Source organism: Penaeus monodon, unplaced genomic scaffold (genome assembly GCF_015228065.2).
Source record: "Penaeus monodon isolate SGIC_2016 unplaced genomic scaffold, NSTDA_Pmon_1 PmonScaffold_1577, whole genome shotgun sequence".
Lineage (NCBI taxonomy): Eukaryota > Metazoa > Arthropoda > Malacostraca > Decapoda > Penaeidae > Penaeus > Penaeus monodon.
The window spans coordinates 17501-25000 of record NW_023645008.1 but is presented as its reverse complement, the minus strand read 5'-3'; the positions used below and the strand labels follow the sequence as shown (position 1 = coordinate 25000).

Below are 7500 nucleotides of genomic sequence, written 5' to 3'. Positions count from 1 at the left end.
TTATCTCTCTCTCCATCCCCACCTCTCTCTCTCTCTCTCTCTCTCTCTCTTCCGTTTTATCGTTAGTCTAATCAAAAAGGGCATCCTGTTTAGTTTCACGACTGTTACTGCACGTACACACCTATTGTCTTGTGTTTATAAATGTAGAAAGAGAAAGAAAGAAAGACAGATTGATTGATAATAGATAGATATATAGATGAGAGAGGGGTGAGACAGGAGAAAGAGAGAGAGAGAGAGAGGAGAGGCATTATAAGATTGGATATTCTATTTCTGTTACCAGTGGACCACGTGGCTGTTTTTCCACGTGGATCCAAATGTCCCAAATAAGAACAACCCGCTCAGCGAGGGCGGAGGTCACATTTTATATCTGACCTCGTTTGACCGGGAGTACGTAGCCAGCTTCCAGCGCGCTAAGGTCAGCTCCCCCCTCTCTCCGGTCAGCTGACCGTGGCCTCCACGCGGCGCTTTTTGACCCTTTGGGACAAGTCGTAGCGTCGTCGTAGCATGTGTTCACCCCTTTACGTGTGTTTTTTGCGTCCCTGTCAGCCACTGTACTAGAGTACGCATAGCCCGTCATATCTGGTGGCAGGGGGGCGCTGCGTCCTTCCGGCTGCAGCATGAACGAAAATCTCCGAAGAAAAAATCCGCTCGACCGCTTCAAGACATGGCCAAGAAAAAACACTAAGTCCCACGTTTGGGCCCCTTTCTTATTTCTTTTCCCTTCCTTCTCCCATACAGGGGTTAAGCCGTTGTTTTTTTGTTGGGTTAAAAGGTGCTAATGACAGCAATGGCACGTTCTCCACTATTCTTCCACCTCAGATCGAATTTCCGTGCGATCGAGTATGTGATCAATAAACATGAATATCGTTTCGTTAGTTTAAGTAATTAATTATTTTCTCTCTTTTTTTAGAGATTTATATTGTTTTCATCTGCAACGAATTTAACGCGTTCGTGTTTTATCTTATCACGAATACCATTTCATTTTATCTCGTTCCTAACCCTCGCCCCCGACCTGACCGTCCCTTTTTCTTTCTTTTGCGGTCACTTTGGATTAGAAAAAGGTTTAAATTTCCTTCTTGACATGACCTCACTTTCTCTTTTCCCGGTCGGTGGCGGCGGGGGTGGGTCAATGACCACTTGGTTCCCTCAAATTTTGGAAGCAAACATATCATTGTTGCATTGCTTTTTGGTGACACGTTCTATCGGCGCTAGAGCGAAGCAGGTAACAAAAATTGTATTATTTGGATATAGCGTAGGATCTTCCTCCATATCATAGTGCACAGGTTGCCCGATATTGCCCCCGGGGGTTGCGTAAACGCCTAATAGATCTGCGCTCCGTCTTCGAGAGTAGGTGCAATAAACCGAAGTTATTCGTTTCGTTTGGCTCCCTTTGGTCGGTGTGACCCGCGGTTCGTCCGTTTAATTAAATTTGTAGGACTAGGGTTTTAAGCTAGAATCATTATTCGCTTATTAACCCACACCTTTCTCACCCTCTTAAAGTCGCTTGCATGTTTTGGGTACCCCCCAAGCGTTTGTGTGATTCGTGAAAATTTATATATCCTTCGGGAATTTTGCGAGCGCCCATTACAGATACGCGAAGAGAGCAGGATATTATATTCCTGGCTCGAGTCGCTTCAGTCATATACGGCATTTGGGTATAGGATCCCCCCGTTATTGAGTTTTATTGAATCTGACGTGCAAAGCTAGACATTACCTCGGCAGTTCAGATTTCTGACCCCAAGTAGATTTGCTTGATAAAAAATTGGCGAATATTTTTTCATGTCACCATTCATTCATGCGTACATTCTGTCGCATATCATTAGATGTTGAATTTCAATGTGGTAGTTGAAATAATCTTAAATAGCTAGCATTGCTATTTAACTTCAGTTTTTGTTTAGTGAACGTTAATATTCGTGTTGTGATTCATTCTCTGTGTGAGGTCACTCGCCTTCCCTCTCATTAACGCTAGCTGTCACTCACAACACGCATACAAAACACACCTCACCTCACTCACAACACGCAGGCCCAAAAGACACTGACCCTTTTCATTAATAAGGCTGGTTGCTGTCTTAGTGCCGGTGTAAAGATTTATATGTATCTCTTTAGCCCGCAATTTTGTCCGTCGTGACGAGTGGTTCGTACATAAAGTACAAGTTACTCTATTTCTTATCTTTGGTGACGACTATGGTTCAAATAGATCTTCGCGGATCGCCGATGTCGTTCCCTTATCTACTCTCATATCTATCAGAGATGGTTGGTAGTTCAAATAGGTCTATGCGTAACCGCTAATGAAATCTCCCTCTTCTATTTTTCTTCTTTACCTTTGTGAAAATAAAACACAAATGAAAAAAAAAAAAAACGAAAACAATTAAAACCACATTAAAAACCGTAAATTGTTATGAATAACCGCTAGTGGTAATTACCAAACCCCCTCTTCTCTGTTGCCTTTCTTTTTCTCTTACTCTGGCCCTTACGTGTATGATCTGGCTCCCCGACTTTATATTGCAGTCGACCGATACGGCACCGAGGGGGAACCCCTTTGGATGCGTGGGGAAGGGAAATCATCGAAGATCGCCATAGGCCCCGACCAAAATTTTCGTCAGAAAAGGTGTTAATACGTCCCAGTATAGTGGACGGGCGTTGCCTGCCGGCTTCCCCGTAGATCCAGCGAACCAGCACCTTTGCCGCAGGTACCAGTCACCCCAAAAATGCTGTGCATAGGCGACGCCTGGCGGACGCCTGCAGATCCGGTCCCAAATCCAGGGGCTCGTAGCGCAGGTATAAGCCGCCCCGAGATGCCGCCCCTGCCCCGACGCCCGTAGATCTGGACGAAGATTACGAGGACGTGTGGACGCGAGAAGGACCTGGACGAGATCTGTGAGGACGTGTGGACGAGGACGCCGCCGAATTAGGCCAGGGCCAGGACTACGAGGAGGTCAAGACGATCTGAAGTCAGGAGGACCTGTGCAAGACTTTCGAGGACGTGTGACATCGAGGACGAGCAGATTACACCAGGGACCAGGAGGATGAGGACAACATTGACGAGCAGCCACGAAGTTGAACCAGGACGACGCACGAGAAAAGAGACGACCAGCCAAATTAGGTCACCCTTGAAGGCGCCTCGAGGGCGAGGCGCGGTAGGTGGCCGAGCAATATAAGATGTGGATAATTCTATTTCTGTTAAAGGGTGTGGATAATTCTATTTCTGTTACCAGTGGACCACGTGGCTGTTTTCCACGTGGATCCAAATGTCCCAAATAAGAACCACCCGCTCAGCGAGGGCGGAGGTCACATTTTATATCTGACCTCGTTTGACCGGGAGTTCGTGCTAAGCTAACCCGCCTAAGGTCAGCTTTTCCGCCCTCTCTCCGGGCAGCTGACCGTGAACCCCGCGCGGACCCCCATTATAACTAGACATGTCTTGTGTGTTTTATACTGCGTGGTATCAACTCTCAGAAAAAAGAGTCAAGCCGAATACCAGTATCAATACCCCTGGGAAGCCAATGTAATTGGGTTCTATACCCGTCATAGGCATGAGAAAAGAGAGAGAGAGAGGAGAGGCATGAGAGAGAGAGAGAGAGAGAGAGAGAGAGAGAGAGAGAGAGAGAGAGAGAGAGAGAGAGAGAGAGAGAGAGAGAGAAAAAGAGAGAAGAATAGGAAGACAGAGAGAGAAAAAAAGAGAGAGAAAGAAAAAGGGGAGGAGAAAGAGAGAGAGGGAAATAAGGAAGAGAGGGAGATAGAGGAGAGGTATGAGAGAGAGAGAGAGAGAGAGTAGGGGGCCCCGTCTTCAGCAAGCGGAACTTTCGGGCGTGTCACTTCCTAAAAGGGGGTTGCTCCCAGGATCGGTCTGTTTTTCCGATGTTGTTTGAAGACAAAAACATGGACAGGTTTGGTAGCGAATATTTCATCGTTGGACTGGATTCATTTCTTTTTGGCTGTGGTCAACAGTGCCAGGGTTCCTCCCAATAAGAAAAGATTTTTTTTTTTTGGGAATGTTTTATTACAAAAAAACTTATTAAAATACATAAAAAATAATAATATTTTAAATTATATATATATATATATATATATTAATATATAAAAAATATTATTATTATGTAATAAAAAAAAAAAACCAAAACAAAAACCAATATATATTTATATATTTTAAAATTATATATTTTAAAAATTATAATTTATAAAAAAATTATTGTATGAAATGTATATGTTATTATTATATTATATTTATTATTATATATATTTTATATATTATATATTTCTAATATAAAACAATATATTTAATATTATGTATATGAAATGTATATTATTTTAAATTGAAATTAAATATTATGTAGTATGGTTTATTTTTATTTTTAAACACAACATATATATAATAATAAAAATATTAATATATTTATATAAATTATAAAATATATATTTAATATAAATAATAAAAGGGGGAATTTTTTAAAAAAACCCCTAAAATTTTAAATTTAATTTTATTAAATTTTTAATAAAATTTTTTTTAAAGGGAAATTTTTAAAGCTGCCTTTTGGAATTTTAAATTTTTGCAGCTTGCGGGAAATTTTCTGTCCATAAAAAAAAAAAAAAAAAAAAGGTTTTATTTGAAAAAAAAAAAAAAAAAAAATCATTATTAATCAGCTGAAAATCATTAAAGTGATAAAAGAAAAAAATCTTTATCATCTTGCTGCCAAAATTGCATTTTGTTTGTTTTGTTGTCAAAGACACATAGAAAAAGGGGCGAAACTATCAATCAGAAAAGATAACTATGATCATTCAAATGTTGCAAAAATTTATGCAAAAAAGCTCGTTTTGATATATACTGAGTGTTTCAATTTTTTACCCTGCGTCCAACAGATTGCACTGTAAAGAAAGCCTATGACGGAGTTGTGATCAAAACCTTCAGGGACTCTCTCCGTGTGACCATCGCTAAAAACAATGAAACGTGAATGCTGCCATAAAAATTAAGGCCAAGACACAAAAGAGCCTCCAAAACGTACCGAAGAGAAAAAAGTGGACAGAAATTGAATGTCGATTTTCAAGCAATAAAGAGCTTGAATGTGGTGAAGAGATGTCCAACACTGCGGGAAGAAGAATTCTGACTTACTATTGAAAGAGTTTACGATTAAGAATGCCGAAGTTCTTGCTAACTGTCCTCAAGGTTAGGGATCTTTGCTTTCATATTATCAGATAGTATAGTTCTCCATATTGTCCGAGCACACACACACAACAAAACACACACACACAAAACACATACGTGTGTGTGTTTTGGTATACGTATGGATAAATATATGGATATATATATGCATATATGTACACATTTATACACACATTGTATATGTATGTATACATATAAAATTTCCAGTCGTAATATTTCCCACACATACATACACACACGTAAGATCTATCTATCTATCTATCTATAAATCCACACACACACACACACACACACACACACACACACACACACACACACACCCCCCCACACATATATATATATATATATATATATATATATATATTATATATTATATATATATATATGCATACATATGTTTTGTGTATATATATATGTATATGTATATATATATATATATTATATATATATATATTTTATATATATTTTATATATATCTATCATATATGTATATTACATATATCATTATATGTATTATATATATATATATGCTGGGGCCCCACGGCGGCTCAGACATGAACCTACCATTAAAGAAGAAGATATACACACATATATATTTTATATGATATATATATACACACAACTAATATCTATATCTTCTGTTTATATAATATATAGATGTGTGAGTATGTGTGCGTGTGTGTGTATGTGTGTGTGTAAATATAAAAAATTCCTTTATATATTACCTATGCTTAAAAAAGAAATCCATTTAAATGATTTTTAGGATTGCCACCTGGATCGACTTTCCACGCTGGAATTCCACGAGGGAACATTTCCGCCGTTATTCCAGAAGTCAACCTGACTGTTAGTTTGTCCATATTTGGAGAAGAGCTTTTCCTTTTTTGGGGATGGAAAACAGACGGCAGTCAACACGAGCAGGGAGACTGCCAAGCCTTGCCAGCTCACAAGGTGCACAAGATCACACTCGATTACGAGTCGCATAAAGACAAGGTACAAACATGTATATTTGGCCCATATGCGTTCATTTGTGAATATCCGAGGACCTTGGATTTATCCGCGTAGAGTAAAGGGGAGTTATCCTAAATTCCCATCTCCAACAGAGTGATGATGCCGCATTTTGAGAACTTAATAGCACCAATGCAAAAAAAGATGACTTGATGAAGATGAAGACTGACGGAGCAAGGCCTGGGCTGTGCAGAGTCTGGGAGATTGGCGTCACCTTCAGGACCAAGACCAAAGCACCTACAATAGAAAGGAGTGTGAGGACCTTTTTTCCCAAACGTAATGTTTGGCTATCCGATGCTATGGAAAACTGCCTCTCGTGTTGATTCAAGATATATATTTAATTTCCTTTAACTTACATTTTCCAATTCTTCCCCAGATACATGTTCTCACGAGGGAGATACAACTTTATCTCTTTTCTCTCCTTGCTCTCGCCACTGCTGTGATTGTGGGAGTGCTAAACATGGAATGCAATCTAGGAAGAGGTAAAACTTACTGACAGAATGAAAGAGCTAACGAATAAATAAAAATAATGGAAAATCGTTTGTTGTAAACTTTACAATTGGCACTGTCAAAAAGAGATAGAGAGGGGTGGAGGGAAAGAATCGCTCAAGGTTTGATTTGAACATTTCTGTATCGACAATGAGATGCATATCATTAATACATTACTCAACCAGGAAAGGAGTTTATCTTTTTTACCGTCTCTATCTGTCAACCGCTAAAAACTTTCCCTTTTCAGAAACGTTGAGAATTTTCCTGGTCTTCAGGGGACGCCAGTCGCATCCGCCAAGACTCTACGACAACTCTGCCGCTGTCCTAGAAAGGAAACTATCTGATTTACCCATATTGATTGTTAGCAAAATGAAAACTAAGGCTAACATCCAAATATAGACAAAAAAATTCGCCACTGCTGGCCCAAAAGTGGACCCCCCCAACAACATTTTATTTTTACGTCGGCAAAGAGTTAAAAATTTCGAAACCCATTTTAAACCCTGATCTGGGGTTTTGTAACAAAGTCCTATCCGGTCTGTACAAGAGTTTTAAATATGTGTGTTTTACTGCGTGTTGTGTGTGTGTATTGTTATTTATATATACAATACATAAATATATGAATACACACACCACCACACACTCCACCACCTCATATATATATTATATAATATATAATATTATATAATATATTAAAATATTATATATAAACTATAATACACCACACACACAACACACAACACACCACACACACACACACCCCAAAAATACAACACAACACACACCACACACCACACACACACCCCACACACCACACCCAACACACACACAACACACACACCCCACACACA

The 7500-nt window shown here is 39.3% G+C and overlaps 1 pseudogene; it reads left to right on the top strand.

The window, feature by feature from the left end:
- Positions 1-7500, top strand: part of LOC119569499 — a 15652-nt pseudogene that overhangs the window by 7285 nt on the left and 867 nt on the right.